This window comes from Theobroma cacao, chromosome 4, assembly GCF_000208745.1.
Source record: "Theobroma cacao cultivar B97-61/B2 chromosome 4, Criollo_cocoa_genome_V2, whole genome shotgun sequence".
Lineage (NCBI taxonomy): Eukaryota > Viridiplantae > Streptophyta > Magnoliopsida > Malvales > Malvaceae > Theobroma > Theobroma cacao.
The window spans coordinates 15,024,132-15,045,900 of record NC_030853.1 but is presented as its reverse complement, the minus strand read 5'-3'; the positions used below and the strand labels follow the sequence as shown (position 1 = coordinate 15,045,900).

General features: G+C 34.0%; 1 long non-coding RNA gene across 3 annotated transcripts; it reads left to right on the top strand.

Moving 5' to 3' along the window:
- LOC108661698 lies at window positions 525-2,725 on the top strand. 3 transcript variants are annotated; one of them, XR_001927472.1, is made up of 4 exons: window positions 525-566; window positions 1,248-1,328; window positions 1,690-1,794; window positions 2,695-2,725. It is a non-coding gene; the product is annotated as an uncharacterized LOC108661698 (long non-coding RNA). The 3 variants fall into 3 exon arrangements; XR_001927470.1 differs by lacking the exons at window positions 1,690-1,794; window positions 2,695-2,725 and adding an exon at window positions 2,202-2,238; XR_001927471.1 differs by lacking the exon at window positions 2,695-2,725 and having other exon boundaries at window positions 1,690-1,823.

The window sequence follows — 21,769 nt, the reverse complement described above, 5'->3', positions numbered from 1 at the left end:
CCCAAAATGACTTAAAATGGTGATTTGGAGTTCAAGGACCGATTTGGAGTCAAATTAGAATTTTCATGACTAGGGGTAAAATGGTCATTTTGCCACCCAAGGTTAAGATGTGAGTGTCAGATGAAATTTTTGACTAAGATTGATCATTTGGAGTATAATTTGAGTTTGAGAAGTGAAGAATTTTAATTTTGACGTTTTTTCGAGGATAAGGGTAAAATAGTCATTTTGCCACCTCAGGGGCAAAATTGTAATTTTACACCACCCAACACTTGTCATGCCTATGGATTTTAGCCATTAGCATTTTATATCATGGATAATTGAAGGGTTTTATGTGGTGGTGGAAGAAAGCTTAATTATTAAGTTTTTAAACATGGACCACTAACATGGTGACAAGTGTCAAGCTTGGATTATTTTATTATTTGGCTTTAAAAATCAGCCCATAACCCTCCCAACTCATTTATCTTGGTTGGCCAAAGAGAGAAAAAGAGAAAAAAGGAAGAACAAAAACCCTAGGGAGAAAAATTCAAAGGGAAATTATTGATTTTCAAGGAATCAAGCCATTAAAGGTAAAATTTCTTAATTCTAACTTGTGATCTACCTTTCCTATGCATTATTTTGCATTTTCCATGGTTGAATCACAAGATATCATGAAGGATAGTGTGCTGATCAAACCTTAGGAGAGAGACTTTGATGATGAATTTAGTTAGAAAACATGTTATTCTAGTGTTTTTAATTGTTTGGTGATGTGTAGCATGAAAAGCAAGCAAGAAAAATTCATGTTCTTACATCACCTTCATTGGCCGAATATTCCATGTGGAATATTGATGATGAATTTGATTGAATTTCAAGTGATTTGATTAGGAATGAATGATTTATGGTGTGAGAATCAAGCATGAAAAATTATATTGTTAGTGCACTCACCATGGCCGAATTTTTCAAGAGAAAATGTGAGGATGATTTTGCCACATTTCAAGTTATTTAAATTGTGTTTAATGATTTAGAGTATTGGGAGAGAAATGGAATTGTTTGGAGTTGAATTGGATCTATTGGCCAATTAATCGGGTGATAGATTGAATTAGGCCAATACCATTTTATTTAAGTACATAATTGAATTTATATTGAACACCGTATTTAGATTGTTACCCAAGTATTTCAAATCTCATTTCATACATTAGTATAGAGCCTGAATTGGTTTTACAACGGTTTAGCACAAGTGTAGCAAATTGCTTATTGTGCATTATGTCTAGGTGGTGAGCATTCTGGCAAGAGTAAAGAGGTAGTATCCAAGGATCAAGAATCAGAGTATCCCAAATTCGATTCCCATTACAGTGAGTAACCTTATCATCATCTTGATTATTTGAAGTGAATTTTAATTCGTTTTTGTGATTTTATGGATAATGAGTTTAAATGGTAAATCTTGTTGTTTTATAAGCGAAATGTGATTAAATGAAATGATTTTATAAAATTGTCTTGAAATTGAATGATGGTTTTGAAAATGGAGTAATTGGAGACTACTTGCTGTATTGTAAATTATGTTTTGAATTGAATGGCTTATGATAATGTGGGCATGAATGGCTGGATGGGTATTTGTGTTGAAAATGTATAAACTGTTGTTTGCCTTAATAGGCTGGATAATGATAATATTGCCATGTCATGCTGTTGAATTTTTATTGAATTGGTGGGTTATAGATTGGTCACTGCAGTGGCGGGTTCTGTGGACCAACTTATTAGAAGGGCACGAAATTCGAGTATATTCTTACCTCGGTCAGAGAGGCACATAGGGTAACTCCTGAGGTAAAACTTTAGAGTTCATTTCACGCTGAACCACCACGTGAGGGTGAACTCAGCAAACGCCAAGGAACGGCTATGTTTTCAAAATAAAAACATGATTTATGCGTACATGACTTTTTAATAGCCTTGGGGGATTCGGTTGGAATAGCTCCAGGCCAAGGTATCCCTGACAACTGAGTATGAGAATGATTTTGGCACGAGCCAAGCTTTTCAGGAAATCATAAGCCTCGTTGTTTATTTGGGTGAAATGAATCTATTTTATCTTATTAAAATGAGTTCGAAATGCTGTGAATCATTTTGATGCAATCTATTTTATCTGTCTCCATTTACTCAACTTTAGATATTTAGATGATATTTGTTTACTCACTGGGATTATATAATCTCACCACCCTCCTTTCCACCCATTTCAGACTCAGGATAGTCAGTAGATAGCTCATTTCATTGAGCACTACAATTGGACTTGCATCCTCAAAAACTGTAGGTTCACACAACCTTCATTACTTTTAGTCATTCAGGGGCCCACATGTCATTGTTAAATGTTTTGAATACCTGGCTACGTGTGCTATTGTATGTAGGAATTTATTTTGCTTTTACGTTGTAAAAATTATTTACGTAGCGTTATATAAAAATTGTTTTATGAAAAATTAGAATTTTTTATTCACTATTTTTATTTTATTCCATTAGCTATAATTTCACTTTAAATGAATGTTTTAGATATCTAAACTTATTTTCAGTTATGAAATGAGTAAATTTCTCTCATATACTACATTTTAGCTGGTTTCGAAATTTTTGAGAAAAATGACCAAAATTCCCTTGTATAGTTGAAATTTCTCTTTGACTGTTTTTGAATTGAAATTGGTTCATATCACTTTAAAACATGATTTTAGTAACTAATACTCACAGGGGAAGCGAGAAAACTGATTTTAAGTCTTGCGAGGTTTCGATTGGCATTCCTGGTAATGAATGTCTATCAGGACATCGCGGCGGTTGTTACGGGCTCGATGGGAGTTTCGGGTTGTGACATATTTGGAAAGCCTCTCTCTCTCTCTCTCTCTCTCTCTCAAACATCCAATTAATGAGAGAAAGTATTGAGAAAAGACTTTTGAGGGTTCTTGAGGTGTAGAAGTGAAAAAGCACAAATAATCCTACGAAAAAATGTACCAAAACATGAGAATTGAAATTACTTTGAGAAAGTTATAGAGGTTCCAAAGGATGGCTTCCATGGAAGATGGAAAACATTTAGTGAGGAAGAAGGATGGGAAGAAGAAGAAGAAGCTGCTGGAAGTGAGGAGAAAGTGCTGGAACAAATGAGATATTTATCCTAGAGTTGACTAAAGTTCCACTTATTTACAAAAATGCCATTGCATAGTTGACTTTGCCTTATTCTTCCTTTTGGCTCAACGTTTTACTCTTTTGATATTGAGAAAAGGTCCATAATAGACTAGGGTTACTTGAGTTCACAAAAACTTAAAAATTTAGATTCGAGGTTCAAAATGACCATTTTACCTCTATTGTGGAAATTATTATTATTTCTATTTTCTTCGTTTATTTCATTATTATATACATTATTCATTTATTCCTTATGCCTACTTAGACCTTAATAATATTAAAAAAACCCACTTTTAGGAGCTCACTAAGAAAATGATAGAATTATCCCTAATCTGCATCATCGTGTCTACCTCCGTCACACGTCTATGAAGGGCGAGGTTTCACAGAATTTAAGGCTAAAAAGAAATGAATTAAAGTGGGGAGGGTTGGGCCTCAAACCAACATCACGGCTTTCAACATTCTACCAATCAGTGGTCCGATTTAGGTTTTAGTGTCGTGGCTCTACCTATTAAGGACTGCAACGCTGAGCATTATTCTATTGTTCTTTTTTAAAAAAAAACATAAACAACCCTACAAAAAGAAGACAAACATAAAAAAAAAATTCGAAATCAAAATTAAAATTTAAACTAAAAATCCACAAGAAAATAACTAAACTAAATTAAATGAAGAATACTTGGGTTGCCTCCCAAGCAACACTTTCTTTATTGTCTTTAGCTAGACTCTCTCTGTAGTTCATCTTGGGTCAAAAAGACTAATGGTAGAGCGTTGATGATCAATGTCACCTCCCCAATAATGCTTTAGTTGCTGCCCATTCACCTTAAATGACTCATTAGTCATACCACTTACAAGTTCCACAACACCATCTGTAAACATTCTTGAAACAAGAAACGATCTTGACCACTTTGACTTTAATTTACCAGGAAATAGCTTCAATAAAGGATTCAATAGCAACACATATTGACTTGGCTCAAAATGACACTCAATAATTTTTCTGTCATGCCATTTCTTCGTTTTCTCTTTATATATCTTGGCATTTTCGTAGTCATCTAATTTGATCTCATCCATCTCATTAAGTTGAAGCAAACGCTTCTCAGCAACCGTTTCCAAGTTGAAATTTAATTTCTTTATTTCCCAAAAAGCTTTATGCTCCAGCTCAATCGAAAGATGGCATGCTTTGCCAAAGACTAGATGATATAGAGACATACCAATTAGTGTCTTGTATGTAGTCCTATACGCCAAGAATGCATCATCAAGTCTTTTGGCATAGTCTTTTCTCGATGAAGGCACAACTTTTTCTAAAATCCTATTAATCTCTTAATTTGAAGCTTTGACTTGTCCACTTGTCTAGGGGTGATAGGTAGTTTCCACCTTATGAGTCATTCCATACTATGCAAGTAGAGCGGTGAAATACTTGTTGCAAAAATGGCTTCCTTCATCACTCACTATAGCTTTTGGTGTGCTGAATCTCATGAAAAGTTTCTTTCGTAAAAACTTCAACACGACCTTAGCATCATTAGTTGGTAATGTTGTTCCACCCACTTTAACACATAGTCAACCGCCACTAGAATGTAGGAGTTGTTGAGTAAAGACATGAAAGGCCCCATGAAGTCAATCCCCTGCACATTAAATATTTATATCTCCAAAATGTTGTTGAATGGCATCTCATGTTGTCTTAAAATGTTTCCCACTCGTTGACACGTATCACAATGCAAAACAAAATTATCAGCATCTTTAAAAAGTGTTAGCCAATACAAACTGACTAAGTGTTGGATTCGACCTCATGCTCAAACATGAAAATAATCAATAAATTAAAATAATATAACGCAAAAAAAATAAACTAGTATTTAATCAAAGAAACAGTCGAATCTTACAAGATCAATGTTTGTGTTTTTCATGTAACTTTCAAATTAATTATGAACACTCATAAGTTTAATAGTTGCATACCTTTCTCTAGATATCGTAATCAAGAGCCAATTAAATCAAAATCTTTGCTTCTTCACCTTTAGGATTTGTCAAATCTTCAGCCACCCAAGTGTTTGGCCTCTAACAGTAATCCACACAGTGACTGAATAAGACCTTTTCAAAGGTAGGATTTTTACTTGTGCTGACAAGTTTTGTTTCTAAAACAAAAAAAAAATTCTTATTGAATCTTATTTTTGTTAGAGAAAGAAAACTATTTTTCTTTTGTTATTTTATGAAACGGCTGAGAAGTGGTTGGAGGCTTAGAGTTTTAGTTTGCTAACATAACATATTTATATAGCCAAACTAATTTATAACCCTAAACACAACATAGTTGTATTTTAATTTAATTAAGTCTCTGTGAACTTAATTAATTTCTCACCTTATTTTGCTCTCTTTCAATTAAGACCAACTTAATTAATTATCCTTATTTAATCCCAATCATGTCACTTAATGTGTGTGACCCATTAGGCTTCTAACATGTTGGCAATAAATATAAATCCTAATCAAACATCAATTTGATAATTGATATATATTTATAAATCATGAACGGTATCTAGTAATACATCATGACCACTCAAATGTTAGAGAGTCAATTAAAGAATTTGACAAAGCCCTTCAATGATAAGCCTCTTAGTGTAATACGGTCCTTTCATCAAATATCTCGGATATGTCATTAAGCATGGGTCGGTGTCTACTTATGACATTCCATATTAGTTTTCATGATTCATGACTAACCTTATGAATTCAGAAAACTAACTTTCCTCAAATTTATCATGCTTTGGCCAAAGACTTTATACAAGTTAATCAAGAATTAAAAACAAGTGATATACATCCCTTCATATCACTTGGGTTGATGAATCCTCTCTTGACCACTCATTCACCTTTGCATGCTTCATGGCAGACCCAAAACACCTTGTTTAGGCATCTGGTCTCCTCCAGACCCATAGGGGTGAAATCAAAGTATGTCATTTCCCATACAAGATGACCTGGTGTCTCAAGTCCAAGTACTAGTTGCACGACTATCACATGAGAACATTTTCCATAGATACTTGAGTGAAATACCAAATGGAATTCTCATAGCGAGTCATGTTCAATGAACTTGTTCTTTAACAAACACCTACATGTTATCCTCAAGTATCCCATATACTTTAATCTATGAGATCGATTGCTTACTTCCCAAGTAAAGAGGCTTAACATGTACCAATCTTTGAGCATTGCCAATGCCCTGTCTTGACAATACAATAACCAGGAACAATTTTAGGAACATGGCTTTGATGCATAATGATCTCATAATTGTAACAACTTTACAATTCTCTTACAAGGCCTTTATGTTCCATGGGCTTCATCCAATCAGTACTTAATAAGTCCTTATTATTGCACTAATATGAAGGAAACCTCTATCACATATAGTTATGCAATTAAGTATATATTAAATGACAATATATATATTTCTTGACCAATCCAATTGACTCAAGGGCATGTACCAACATAAAAAACTTTGGCTTTTGTTCTATCTCCTTCAAAATGTGCCCTATAATTGAAAAAATGATAATAAATCAAAATACTTTCAACCTCCTCCTCTGGAATGCACCTTCTCAGAACTTTATCTACACATTGCTTAAACAAAAATGGTTTATCCCAAACAAAAAATCTAACATCATGAAGAATTTCTTTCTTTAATGAAATTTAAATAAAAAAAAAAGAGTTTACTCATAATATAGTTTATATAGTCAGCATACCAAGGTATTCTTTTTTGACCAACAAATACTAATTGCTCATCAAGAACATTCTCATTGATCAAAGTCAAATCCTTACCTTAGGTGTCATTCTCTAACCTTGACAAATGGTCTGCTACTTGATTCGCTGTGCCTTTTCTATCTCTAATTTCCAGATCGAATTCTTATAGCAACAATATCCATCTGATCAACCTTTGCTTGGCATTTTTCTTAGCAATCAAATACTTAATTGAAGAATGGTCAATGTAAACAATAACTTTCATGCCAATCAAGTAAGTACGAAACTTAACAAATGCATACAAAACAGCTAATAATTCTTTTTCAATAATGGTGTAATGCATCTAAGTTTCTTTCAAGGTTTGATAGCATAATATACAAAATGAAAAACTGTCTTTTCTCTATCCTAACACTACACCTACAGCATAATTACTAGCTTCATTCATAAGTTCAAATGGAAGTGACCAATCAAGAACCACAATAATGGGTGCAGATATCAATTGTTTTTTCAATTCTATAAATGAAGCATGGCATGCATCATCAAATTTAAAAAGGACATTCTTTTCTAAAAGAGTCCTTGATGAATCGTCGATAAAAACCAACATGTCTTACAAAACTCCTTATACCTTTCACTGAAGTTGGCGATGGAAGCTACTCTATTGTCTCTATCTTTCACCTTATCCATCTCAAATCCCTTGCTCAAAACCTTGTGACCAAGAACGATACCTTCTTGTACCATAAAATGAAACTTTTCCCAATTTAACACTAGGTTTGTCTCTTCACATCCTCTCAAAACTTTGTCAAGATTCAACAAACATTCATCAAAATTATTTCCAAAAAGTGAGAAGTCATTTATAAATACCTCAAGCATTTTCTCCACCATATCTAAAAGCATAGCAATCATGTATTGTTGAAATATGGCTAGAGCATTGCAAATTCCAAATGGCATCCTTCTAAAAGTAAAAGTGACATAAAAGTAGGTAAATCTTGTTTTCTTTTGATCCTCCAAAGCTATCACAATCTGATTGTATCTTGAACACCATTCAAGAAACTATAGAACTCTTTTCCAGCTAGTCTATCTAGCATCTAATCAATAAATGGTAGCTGAAAGTGATATTTCCCTGTGGCCTTGTTGAGCTTCCTATAGTCCATGCATACCCTCCATACGGTTACTATCCTTGTAGGGATGAGCTTATTGTTCTCATTTGCAACCATAGTCTTCCCACCTTTCTTTCGGTATGCATTGCACCGAACTTAACCATGCACTATCAGAGATAGAATAAAAAATGCCAATGTTTAACCATTTGATGATCTCCTTTTTCACCATCTCCTTCATGATCAGAGTCAATCTTTTCTACTGCTCGATTGTGGCTTTGTGACCATCCTCCTACAAAATTTTATGCATACATATCGAAAGGTTTATCCCTTTAATGTCTACAATTGTTCATCCCAATGCCTTCTTGTGCTATTTCAGGACTCTCAACAGCTTATTTTCCTATACGTTAGTAAGAGTAGACAAAACAATAATAGGAAGAGTAGATGAATCACCAAGATATGTATACCTCAAATGACTCGATAATGTTTTAAGTTCCAACTAAAGGGGCTATTTAGTTGAAGGCTTTGCTAGTGAAGATGATGGCAATGAAAAATCCAATATCTCAAATTATGTCCTCAAGAAACGAGATGGAGCATTCAACACATTCAAGCACTCGATGATGTCATCATTACTTACCTCAGAATTAGCAATCAATGAAATTTCCAATGGGTCACTAGGGTGGCTTTCTCTGAAGACTTTAGTTGTGACCCTATCAGCCACACTTACTACAAAACACTCATCACAATCACTAGTAAACTTAAAGGCTTTCAAAATATTGAAGGCTACCTCTTGATCTTGCACTTTTAAGGTAAGCTCTCCTTTCACCACATCAATGAGTGCTTTAGCACTATGTAAAAAGGGTTTCCCCAGGATTATAAAAACTTATCTATCATCCTTCATAACAAGTACTACAAAATCTGAAGGAAATATTAATTTATCAACTTTCACGAGCACATATTTTACTGTATCTCTAGGATATGTGAAGGTTCTATCTGCCAGTTGTATCATGACCCAAATCGAGGAGTCGTGACCTATGCATAAGTTTAACAAGCAAGGCCCGCGAGCCCCAAGCAATCCATCAAAAATTCATATCACATTAGACCATATAACCACTAGCCAAGGGTTTCACATCAAACATATTTATAGTATAATTCAAATTCAAAAACATAAATGAAGCCCCTTGGCACTTAGTTTGTACACAATACTTAACATAATATTTAAACAAGCCATGCGTTGGCTAACAAAGCAGGTTCGTACCTTACAACCCTAAGACAAATTTAAATGGCCACATCATGCCTACACACATCCCAAGTACACATGGTTGGGAAAAACCAAAATCAGTAACGGAAGCTATCACATCACAGACTTAGTGGAGTAGACCTATTAGATAGGAAACCTATTGGACACCAAAATTTGTCTGTCAAAGGACGACACTAGCCACGCAAGTCCTATGACCTATTTATCTGCACATAGTACAAACAAATGGGTGCGTGATCTATTACTCACTGAGGGGGTGCATATAAATCAAATATAGTAGTACAGATAAACATATATATGGTACATTCTCAATGCAAACAAAATGTTCTAACAAACATCTCCACATTAAGGTCATATATCAACTCATCCCAAAAGGGTATTCTCAAAATCTTCGAAATCACATTTGTACCACTATGTCTCCACAAATAGTGCATATCAAACTAAGCTTACCCTACAACCATTACAAATAAATCTCCACAGGCACACTATAGTTGCCAAAGAATTATATCAATCTAACTTATTCCTATTTAATACGATGCTATGTCATGTTCATATACTCCTCAATAGTCATATATTAAATGTTATAGCATATATGTTATAATTCAAATCATAATCATTAAGCAGTCCTCCCTAGATATAATCAAATCACGTACAGTGACAACTGACAGAGTCCAATCACGCACGATGCCAAAGCAACTGGTAAAGAATCAGATCACGCGTGGTGCCGAAGTGACTAGCGAAGGTTTCCAATCACACTCAAGGCTAGAACCACTAACAAAGAATTAAATCATGCATGGCACCAAAATGATCGATAGAGGGTTCAAATCACGCTCAGGGTCGAAACCATTAGTGAAAAATCAAACCACCAAGATAGGACTCCACTCAACCTCAAATCAAATCAACGTCCAAAAATTTCTAGTCGTCGGATGAAATACATATCCATAATCAAGGCTGTCACGTCTTTGATACCACATACATACCATTTCACATCAAATATCATATTTAATGAGCTTTAATTCCTAACTAGCTCAATATCAATCTAAATGCCCTTGATCCTCTAAGTCATCAAACAATTATAATCCTTTAAAAGGTTATTTTTCTAGAGTAAACCACTCCTAGACATTTATCATTTTCTCTTATTTTCATCATATTCATTAGACCTCCTAGTTTTAGGCTCAAAATATGCCATTATGTGGCTTACACTAAGGCATTGACACACATAAACAATTTACTAGCCTAGGCACATCCAACTAGGCATTCATATATCATTCACATACCATGGCAACGCATTAACAATGCGTTAAGCATCACATGCCTTAATTCAAACAATAAACCCACTCATAATGATAAGCGAAGGCTACTTCACAGCCATATCGAGCTTTTCTTGCCTTCAATGATTCTCTAGCTCACCAACATGTTGCTAGTTCTATTTTCCCCTTAAATAAACCAAAATAATAATTATTTCTTAACTTTAGAAAGTTTTCAACTTTTCAAACTAGGTTTAGTTTTAACTACTCTTAAATACAAAACCTAGGTTTCAAATCCTAAGTTCAAAATGCTTAAATCCTTACCTCATAAGTTGGGTTACTCAATCTCAATTCCAAGTTCCCAGCAAACTCAATGGGAGATTTCACCAAAGCTAAAATAAATGGGTTTCAAGGTTACAAACCGTTTAAATAGAAAATCAATTGGTAAAAAGGTGTAATCTTACCTTAATAATGGTTTTTCAAGCTTAGATCTACTTCAAACGAGCTCTAAAGTCCATTTAGGGGTTAAGGTTTTAAAAGGTTAAGAGAGAAAAGAGTTTTTATTTTGTTTTAAAATGGGCAAACAACCCAAACCCCTTTTATTTTTGCAAATACTCAAGGATTTATCGATACATTTGTAAATGTATTGATACATTTTCACGAATTTCCTTTAAATCTATCAATACATGAGGCAATGCATCAATAAAAATCAAGCAGAATGCTCGTTACCTTAAATGTATCGATACATTGGGGAAATCTTTTGATACATTTTCACAAAATGTCCCCTCTTCAAATCTATCCATATATTTGAAAAATGTATCGATAGAATTATACAATACGCTTGTGTTTTTCAACTCTATTGATACATTCACAAATGTATCGATAGAAAATTCCAAAAATGCCTCTATTTGTTCTTCCTTCCAAGAATGTAATCATGCATAGGTAAATGTATCAATACATTTTCTCCATAATGGCATTTTCAGCACTCTAACTATCCAATAATCTAAATTAAAAACTCCCTAAATCACTCCCTATTTAAATCATACTTCAAAAACAATTATTATAACTCATAATTCTGATACATATATTTAAATGTAAGATCTAATCTCAATCTAGACTTCAAACTTAGAGATTTATCAATCCTTTTTCCAAGAATTTGGCTAAGTATGATACCTAAGTGTCCAAGTGCCAAACATATGCACAAATCCATTAAGGGCTTTCAATTATGCCAATATTCATAGTCATCCACCTATGAGCATAATCATATTCATCAAAGTTCAAATTAGCTCATCAATTAGCTTAGCTATTTCAACATATCATCAAAAGTCCTCAAACACATTTATAAATTCAAAGTCATTCTATATATACACAAAAGCCTATTCTTAAGTCTTTAAGCACATACAATGAAAACATAATTTAACTCCTCAAATAGTTTAGTTAACATCATATATTGCTCATATCAAAGTCAAGGGTGTTACAAGTTGTAGAGTCACAATGGTGGGTTTAATCTTTCTCAATCCTAGCTTATTGTAGATAGACAGAGGCATCAAGTTAATGATAGCTCCAAAGTCACTTAAGGCTTTAGCAAAGAAAAATGCACTAATAGTGCATGGAACAGTAAAGTTGTTAGGGTTTTTAAGCTTTGAAGGAAGCTTGTTCTGTATGACTGCACTACACTCCTCAATGAATGCCATTATCTCAAACTCACCATCCCCCTTTTCTTGGACAAAATATCCTTTAGAAATTTCACATACGAAGGCATCTACTCTAAAGCCTCAGCAAATGGAATGTTGATGTAAAGCTTTTTAAACACCTCTATAAATTTTCAAAACTGGCTATCTTGTTGTTTCTTGAAGTGCTGAGGAAAAGGTGGTTGAGGTAGAGTAACCTTTGCTTCGTTGTCCTAACTCTACTTGTCAAAAATCACTATCTCCGTCTCTTCCTCATTAAACTTATCTGGTTGTTCAACTTGCTTGGAATTATTTTCAACCTCCTTACCACTTCTCAAAGTGATGGCCTTGGCATGTTCCTTACCTTCCCTCATTGGATTTACTCTATATCACTAAGTAAGGTCCTTTAAGCTTTGTTGTTTATTGTGTTGGCAAGTTGGCCAACCTAGGTTTCAAGGTTCTTCAATAAAGCTACCTAACTATGGATGAGGGAGTTTGTCTTGGTTATATATTGCGTCAACAATTTCTCCATGGATGGTTTCTTTCCTAGCAAGGAAGCTTTAACTTGTTGCTGAAAGGTTGGAGGAATATTAGGTCATGGTGCTAAAGATGACCCTTGATTATTACCCCATGAGAAATTGCGATGGCTCTTCTACCTAAGGTTATAGGTGTTGGAGTAGGGGTTATTTTGTTGTTTGTTCCCTACAAACCGAACTATCACTGTACTGCTTAGGCATGGATCACTAGCATGCTCGTTTCCACAATAATCATAAACTACAAAAGAATTTTGAAATGAATTAGTATTAAACGAATCAAATTTTTTTTGTTAGATCAACTACTTGTGTTGTTGATGCCATAATGGCATCCATCTCATGAACTCCAACTACTCTCCTATGCATTGATTGCTTTGATGACCACTAGTAGTTGTTCAATGCCATCTCCTTCAACAGGTCGTACGCCTCATCAATTGACTTTACCATGAGAGCTCCTCCAATAGCAACATCAATAGTGGTTTGAACTTAACCACTCAACCCATTGTAGAATGTCTACACTTGAAGCCACTTCGGAAGACTATGATGAGGGCAACGTTTAAGCAAATCCTTGTATCTTTCCCAAGCCTTATACAACGACTCAGAATCAAATTGGGTGAATGATATAATATCATTCCTCATCTTCGTTGTCTTAGTCGAAGGAAAGAATTTGGCTAGGAACTTTTAAGCAAGGTCATCCCGTGTAGTAATTAAGTCAGTAGGAAGTGAATTTAACCACATTTTTGCCTTATTCCTCAATGAGAAAGTGAACAGCTTGAAATAGATTGCATTGTCAGACACTTCATTACATTTGAGGGTGTCACATATCTCTAAAAAGTTTGAGATGTGGGCATTTAGGTCATCATTTGGAAAACCCCCAAAGTAGACTAACATTTGAATAATGGTTATAATGGTTGGCTTAATCTCAAAGTTATTGGCTTGAATAGCCAGCCTTCAAATGCTCGATAAAGCCCTTGTACCAATGGAATAGCATAGTCTCTTAAGCAACAATTCTTTTCCACTACTTTCTTTTGGACTTACGGCCTTTCTTGTGGAACGTCAGCCATTGTATGAATCTGAGTAAAGCCTTATTGATTTTTTTAATTAAGTCTTCGAAATGTCCTTTCAATCTTTAGATCAAATTGACCAATCTCCAAGCTTTTTTCTTTACACATACAATGACAAAACATACCTGAAAAAAATAAAAAAAAATAAAAGCTCAAATTAAGACTAACTTGTTTAGTATTAGTATCAACAAAGAACATAGGAAACACAAATCCCCACTGACGGCACCAAAAACTTGCTGTCAATTTAGCACTCGCAAGTATATATATCGAACAAGTAATACAGACAGTATGTCTAGAATTATATCCCACAAGGATTTACTCCTAAAAATTTGCTAAGTACTAAAATTATCACAAATTAATCTTATTCAAGTCACTCAAATTTTAAAAATTATTTAACAACCAAATTCAATTAAATATTTAAATTAAATAACAAAGTAAGAATTCACTAGAGAAGCAATAAATTAAAACCTAGGATTATGGGATCAATCAACATTTCGTTTAACATTCTTTTCTCTTCACATTTAAATTCATGGGCGATTTTTGCTAGTCTAGAATCCAAACCTATGCACAAGTCTTTGTCGAGCTACTTGTACAAATACCTAACTTAATTAGGTCACTATATGTCTATAGTAATCAATTAAATATGCTTTATTAAACTAGTGTTCTAATTTGACTATGTATGGCATTTAGGAGTATGTCTACTCTAATTGCAAATCAAAGCACTTAAATCCTTAGTTATATGAACATACACTACTCAAATAGTAGTCTAATCTAAAATCACTCTGTCAAGTCTCAATTAGATTTCCTAATCATTTAATTGCTAGCCATACAATCAAAAGCATTAAGTGCATAATTGAATAAATGTAACCACACCCATTAATCATAAATATAAGAGAACTGAAATATTTAACGAACAGTTGAAATCCACCACAATCCTAGTAAAATAGTTTAGCCCATCATAACAGAAGCAAACAACATGTTTTAGAAGAATAATTCATGTTTACAGTAAAAAGAAAGGGAAACAGAAAAACAAAAACTAAAGAGAGAAACAGTCTTCTATCGAATATGATCCTCACTAATCTTGCCTTCTTCTTATTTTCTATTGTGAAAACCCTTTCTTTTTCTCTGAAAAACTGTCGCTCAGTCTCCTTTATGTTTTTTTACTCAAAACAAACTATTTATAAGCCCTTAAAAAATCCTAGAATTAAACAAAAATCATAAATGTAAAAAAAACAGGAATTTCTTCGAGCACCATGGCTCTCATTCTCCAAAGCCGCGACCTTCACTTCTTTGTGTTGGCATCCATTTTTTGCTCCTTTTCAGTACTGTAACCCTCATCATCTAGAGCTGCAGCTCTCAAGGTTCTGTCTTAACTTTCGCTTTCCTAGTGTAGTACTTCAACTTTCACAAGGATTTTGACCACCTTCTTATCAGACAAAAATTGTAGCCATTCCTCTAAGCTCTCTAATGGTCCAAAAATCTCATCAATTGGACTTTTATAATGAAAGTTATGTCCAAATATTGTTGCATTTCTAGAAAATCTACACATAACTTTTCATTTGCATTCACTTTATAAGCTTCATGCACCTACACATCTCCAAAATAAAGACTTAATCAATACTAGCTAAATTTAGGACTTTTAACGTTAAATTGAGCTAAAATTACTCTAATTAAAATGTTCTAACATGTATTAAACTTAACAGCGAAAAACATAAAAACTTCTTAAAATCTACTAGAAATCACAAGGATTTCGCTATTTTTAGCAATCAAAATGTAACAGAACAACTCTACATAATAGAGTTATCACTTCTATGTCGGCTCCATTAGTTTTAGATAATAATAAAACATTCTCATTCATGTGTATCTAATATCTCTACTTGAGTGTGCAACACAAACATTGTATGCAAATAATTATTCAATCATTCAAATGCACCTATCAAAGAGTATAGGAATATGGAAGTCAAAATTGGTCAACAAGACAAAAGCCCCTTAGTTGATTAATGGAGAGTTAGTCAGCTAAAATTTAAACCAGAAGTTGACGGGCTGAAGAGTATTGAGAGACAAAAAAGACTTAGTCGACCAAGGAATAAGTTAGTAGACTAAGAAGTTACTGTCAGAAATTTGAACTTCAAGACAGAACCAACTTAGTCGACCAAGAAATAAGTTAGTCTACTAAGTGTTCATTGCCAGAAACTGGAAACAGAAACAGAGACAACTTAGTCGACTAAGACATAAGTTAGTTGACTAAGAGCGTTCTACTAGAGAATTTGAATTGTGCACTAGAAGACAGATTAACGGCCAGAACTGAAACAAAACTATTTTCAACGGTCAAAAACTGTCTAAATCACTTCAAAGCTAATTTTTCAAGTATAAAAGGGATTTCCAACGGTTAAAAAAAAAAAAGCTTCCAAGTCCATAAAGAGCTCAAAAAACCAGCAAATACTCTCTACTCATTTACTACACTCAACTCCTATCTTTGTCATTGTGATCTGCACTTCACTTTGTACCACTTAAATCAACCTTGTGATCATAGGTACACTCTTATCACTTCTCTCCTTGTATTCTTAAAGTGAGCGGGTCACTCTAAGGAATTGATTCAAGCTAGAATTGCTTGATTAAGCATAGGTTCTAACTTAGCCTTGAAAAGTTAGGTGTTGGGTTTTAGTTGATCCCAGTAAAAACTATTGTGAAAGGTTTTGGCTAAGCCTGGTAAAAGTCATTGTACAAGCTTGGTGAAAGCTTGTGAATTTCACCGTTTTTAGTGGATTGATTGGAAAATCCTTGGTTGAACAATCAAGGTAGTGGATGTAGGTCTTGGACCGACCCACTATAAATTCTGCTGTGTTGTCTAATCTATTTTTGTTCTTATTTTCATTCCTTCTTTTCACTTGCATTTGTTCCCACTTAAAGCCAATTATTGAACGAGTCAAAATTGTGCTATTCACGCCCTATTTAGCACATTGACTTGGGACCAACAAGTGGTATCAGAGCCTAACCCATGTTATTAAGGTCTAACACCCTTGGGAAGATCCAAATGGCTCTTCAAAAATTCATAGTTCCTGAGGGACAATCAACAAATAGACCACCTCTATTTGATGACTCAAATTACCCTTATTGGAGTACTAGGATTATCAAGCCCGACCTTATAAAATACTTGTCATGTCATTCATGTGATTGACAATATGCTTGTATACTTGAAAAGCCCCAAAATATCGTCAAAAGACAGTAGTATACTGAATGGTACAACTAAGTTGAATTAAGCCTCGAACTAGACCAAATAAAGATTTTAAGATAAAATTTAGAATTTTAAATTGCCAGAATGATTTAATATGGTAATTCAAAGTTCGAGAATCGATTTGAAGTCAAGATGGAATTTTCATGACGTAAGGGTAAAATGGTCATTTTACCACCCGAGGGCAAAATTGTAATTTTGCACCACCCAACACTTGTCATACTCATAGATTTCATCCCTTAACATTTTATATGGTGAATAATTGAAATAATTTATGTGGTGGACAAAGAAAGCTTAATTGTTAAGTGTAAAATGTGGATCAATGGTATGGTGACAATTGGCAAGCTTATATTTGTTTATAATTTACATTAAAAACCAGCACATAAACCCTCCCAACTCATTTCTCTTGGTCAGCCAAAGGAAGAAAAGGGAAGAAAAGAAGAAGAACAAAACCCTAGTTAAGAAATTCAAGGGAAAATCACTAGATTTCAAGGAATCAAGACATCAAAGGTGAAATTTCTTAACTCTAGCTTGTGATCTATCTTTCCTATGCATTCTTTTGCATTTTCCATGGTTGAATCACAAGATATCATGAAGGATTCATGACTGACTGAATTTAGAGAGAGAAGATTTGATGATTTATTTGGTTAGATTTTGAGATATTTTAGTGTTTTTAGTTGATTTATCATGTTTGGAAAGAAAACAAGTAAGAAAAATCACATATTCTTCATGGATTCTGCATTGGCCGAATATTCCATGTGGAATATTGATGATGAATTTGATTGAATTACAAGTGATTTGATTAGGAATGAATGATTTATGGTGTGACAATCAAGCATGAAAAATTATATTGTTGGTGCACTCACCATGGCCGAATTTTTCAAGAGAAAATGTGACGATGATTTTTCCACATTTCAAGTTATTTAAATTGTGTTTAATGATTTGGAGTATTGGGAGAGAAATGGAGTTATTTGGAGTTGAATTGGATATATTGGCCAATTAATCGGGTGATAGATCGAATTAGGCCAATACCGTTTTATTTAAGTACACAATTGAATTTACGTAGAACACCGTGTTTAGATGATGATCCGAACAATTTGCATTCCATTTCATGCATTCATATAGAGCCTAGATTAGTTTTATAATGGTTTAGCACCAATGTGGTAAATTGCTTGATTATGCATTATGTCTAGGTGGTGAATCCTCCGATAAGGGCAAAGAAGTTGTACACGAAGACTGAGACTAGGAGTACTTCGACTCCCGATATTGTGAGTAACCTTATTACCATCTTAATTATCTAAAGTATGTTTTTATCCAATTTTGTAATTTTATGGAAAATGTGTTTAAATGAAATGATTTTATAAATTGTTTTGAAATTTAATGATGACTTGGAAATAGAGTAATTGGAGACTACTTGCTGTATTGTAAATTATGTTTTGAATTGAATGGCTTATGATAATGTGGGCATGAATGACTGGATGGGTATTTGTGTTGAAAATGTATAAACTGTTGTTTGCCTTGATAGGCTGGATAATGATAAAATTGTCATGTCATGCTGTTGACTTTTTATTCAATTGGTGGGTTATAGATTGGTCACTACAGTGGCGGGTTCTGTGGACCAACCTATTAGAGGGGTACAGAATCCAGTTAAATTCTTACCTCAGTTGGAGAAGCGCGTAGGGTATCTCCTGGGGTAAAGTTTAGAGTTCACTTCACGCCGAACCACCACGTGAAAGTGAATTCAGCCAACGCCAAGTAATGACTGTGCTTTTAAATGCAAAAATGTATTTTGTGCGTATATGACTTTTTAACAACCTTGGCGAACTTGGTTAGATGCCTCGGCCAAGGTATCCCCGAGAATGAGTTTTGGCACGAGCCAAGTTTTTAAGAGATTTATAAGCCTCGTTGTATATTTTGGATGAAATGTAACTAGCTTAGATGATTTGAAATGTGTTTTGATGTTATGAACCATTTTATGATGATCTATTTTAATCGTCTCCATTTACTCGGCTTTAGATATTTTAGATGATATTTGTTTACTCACTGGGATTATATAATCTCATCACCCTCCTTTCCACCCATTTCAAGCTCATGATAGTTTGTAGATAGCTGATATCGTCGAAGGCTACAGTTGGCTTTACTTCCTAAAAAATCATAAGTTCACAACCTTCATTCACTTTTGTCATTTGGGGGCCCACGTGTCATTGTAAATTTAATTACATACCTTGACTATCTATATTACAATATGTATGAATTTATTTCGCTTTTACGCTACAAAAATTTCTTACGGATAACTCTATAAAAATTATTTTATAAGAAAATGAAATATTTTATTGAATATTTTTATTATATTCAAATAGTCATAATTTCACTTTAAATGAATGTTTTAGACATCTAAACTTCTTTTTGATTATGAAATAAGTGTTTTGCACTCGCATACTACATTATTAGCTAGTTTCGAAATTTTTGAAGAAAAATGACCAAAATACCCCCGAGAGATGAAAATTATTTTTTTTATTGTTTTAGTTTGGAAATAGCTTATAATCTTTTAAAATATGATATTAGCAACTGTTGCTTGCAAGAGAGGTGAGAAAATTGATATTAAAGCCTTGCAAAGTTTTGATTGGCATTTCGGGTAATGAATGTCTATCAGGACATCGCGACGGTTGTCATGGGCTCAAGGAGAGTACCGGGTGGTGACAAGAATGTCAATATATATTAGAGCAATTGATTATGAGATGTGGAACATCATAACTGATTGACCATTCACCCCCTCACCTTTAAATGTACTGATCAATGAGATGATCCCTAAGCCAAGGTCTGAATAGACCGAGGCTGAAACCAAAAAGGTCCAAACTAATTTTAAGGCAATCAATACATTGCATTGTGCTCTAACTCCCACCGAATTCAACAAAGTATCAAGCTATACCACAGCAAAACAAGTGTGGGATAAACTTAGGATTATCCATAAAGGGACTTCTCAAGTCAAGCAATTCAAGATAGCCTTCTTGACCCATAATTATGAAATGTTTAAGATGAAGCCTGGTGAAAATATCCCGAGCATGCTAGATAGATTCACAAACATCACAAACAAACTTAGTCAGCTAGGCAAACCAATCCCCGAGCATGAAATTATTAAAAGACTTCTTAGAAGCCTACCCAAAACTTGAAAGCCTAAGGTGATAGCCATTCGAGAAGCCAAGGACTTAAATGTAATAACTTTGGATGAAATTTGTGGTTCTCTCCTTACTCATGAGCTAAAACTCAAGGAAGAGGAAGAAGAAGATAGGAAGGAAGCAAAAGAAAAGAATAAGAGCATTGCCTTAAAAGACAGCATTCTTGAAGAAAAATTGGACGAGCTATCCTGTGATGATGATGAAGAACTGGCACTTGTTGCAAGGAGATTCAGAAAGCTTATGGGCCAAAGAAACTGTAGACTAGCTAGAAGAGGGTTTAAAAAAGATCAAGGTTCTTCGTGGAGAACCAAAAATAAAAATGACTCCAACAAAAAAGAAGAGCTTACATGCTTTGAATACAAGAAGCCTAGACATTTTAAGTTTGAATGCCCCTTGCTGAAAGAAGAAACTCCAAAGAAAAACAAGAGATCAAAGAAGGCAATGGTGGCAGCTACATGGTCAGATAAAGATACTTCAAGTTCTGAAGCTAAGGAAGAAAAAGCTGAAGAAAAAGCAAACTTGTGTTTGATGGCACTGGATGATGAATCCGAGGTATCCTTATCCCCTTGCAATATTTTTGTTGATGAACTTCAGGATGAATATGAATGTTTATATGAGGAATTTGAAATACTTGTTTTGAAATACAAGACTTTAAAGAAAAAGTCATCATCTTTAGAATCAGATTTGGAAAAGATTAAACTTGACTTTGATTCTATTTTTGAACAAAGAAATTTTCTGCAAATTGAATTGGAGCATTCAAAAATAGATTTTGAAACTCTAAAACTAGAATTGGAAAGCAAAACTAAAGTCTTACAAAAAGTAAGTGAAGAAAATGTTGCACTCAAAAGTTTGAAAAATGAAACTTCAAGCATAAATGCATACCACAAGAGAAATTCTATTAAGGCAGCATCTAGATGTTATACTTGTAATAGAATTGGTCATATATCCTATGCCTGCTATAGAAAAAGAAGTGTATAAACAATAAGAAAAATATGGGTTCTAAAAGGATCCTATGTTGTTGCTAACAATCAAGGACCCATCAAGGTATGGGTACCTATTAAGAAAAATTGAATATTTGTTTTGTAGGTTGAGCTGCACTCAAAAGTCACATGTTCAAGAGCTTAACTAAAGGGGAAGTAGCCTTGGTATATGGACAGTGGCTGCTCAAGGCACATGACAGAAGATGAAATGCTATTTGCTCAGCTAGACAAAAGAAATGGAGGTACCGTATCTTTTGGTGATGATTCAAAAGGTAGAATTCATGGCATACGAACAGTTGGTAAGAACTCCAAGCTCAAATTAGTCATGTGTTGTTGGTTAAAGGTTTGCAACATAATTTATTGAGTATTAGCCAAATGTGTGACAAAGGTTTTAAGGTATGCTTTGACTCAACTAAATGTGAAGTGATAGATATAAGCACTAACAAAGTCTCATTTATAGGAAAAAGAATAAAGAATATGTATGTTGTATTTCTTGAGGAACTTGAAATGGATTGTGAAACTTTTCTTGTAGCAAAAGTTGAAAATGATGGCCGGCTATGGCATAGGAGACTTGGTCATGTGAGCATGCATACCATGTCAAATTAATTAGGAAATCTAGTTATAGGATTGCCTAAGCTTAAACTTGAGGATGATCAAATTTATGATGCATGTCAATTAGGTAAACAAACTAGAACATCT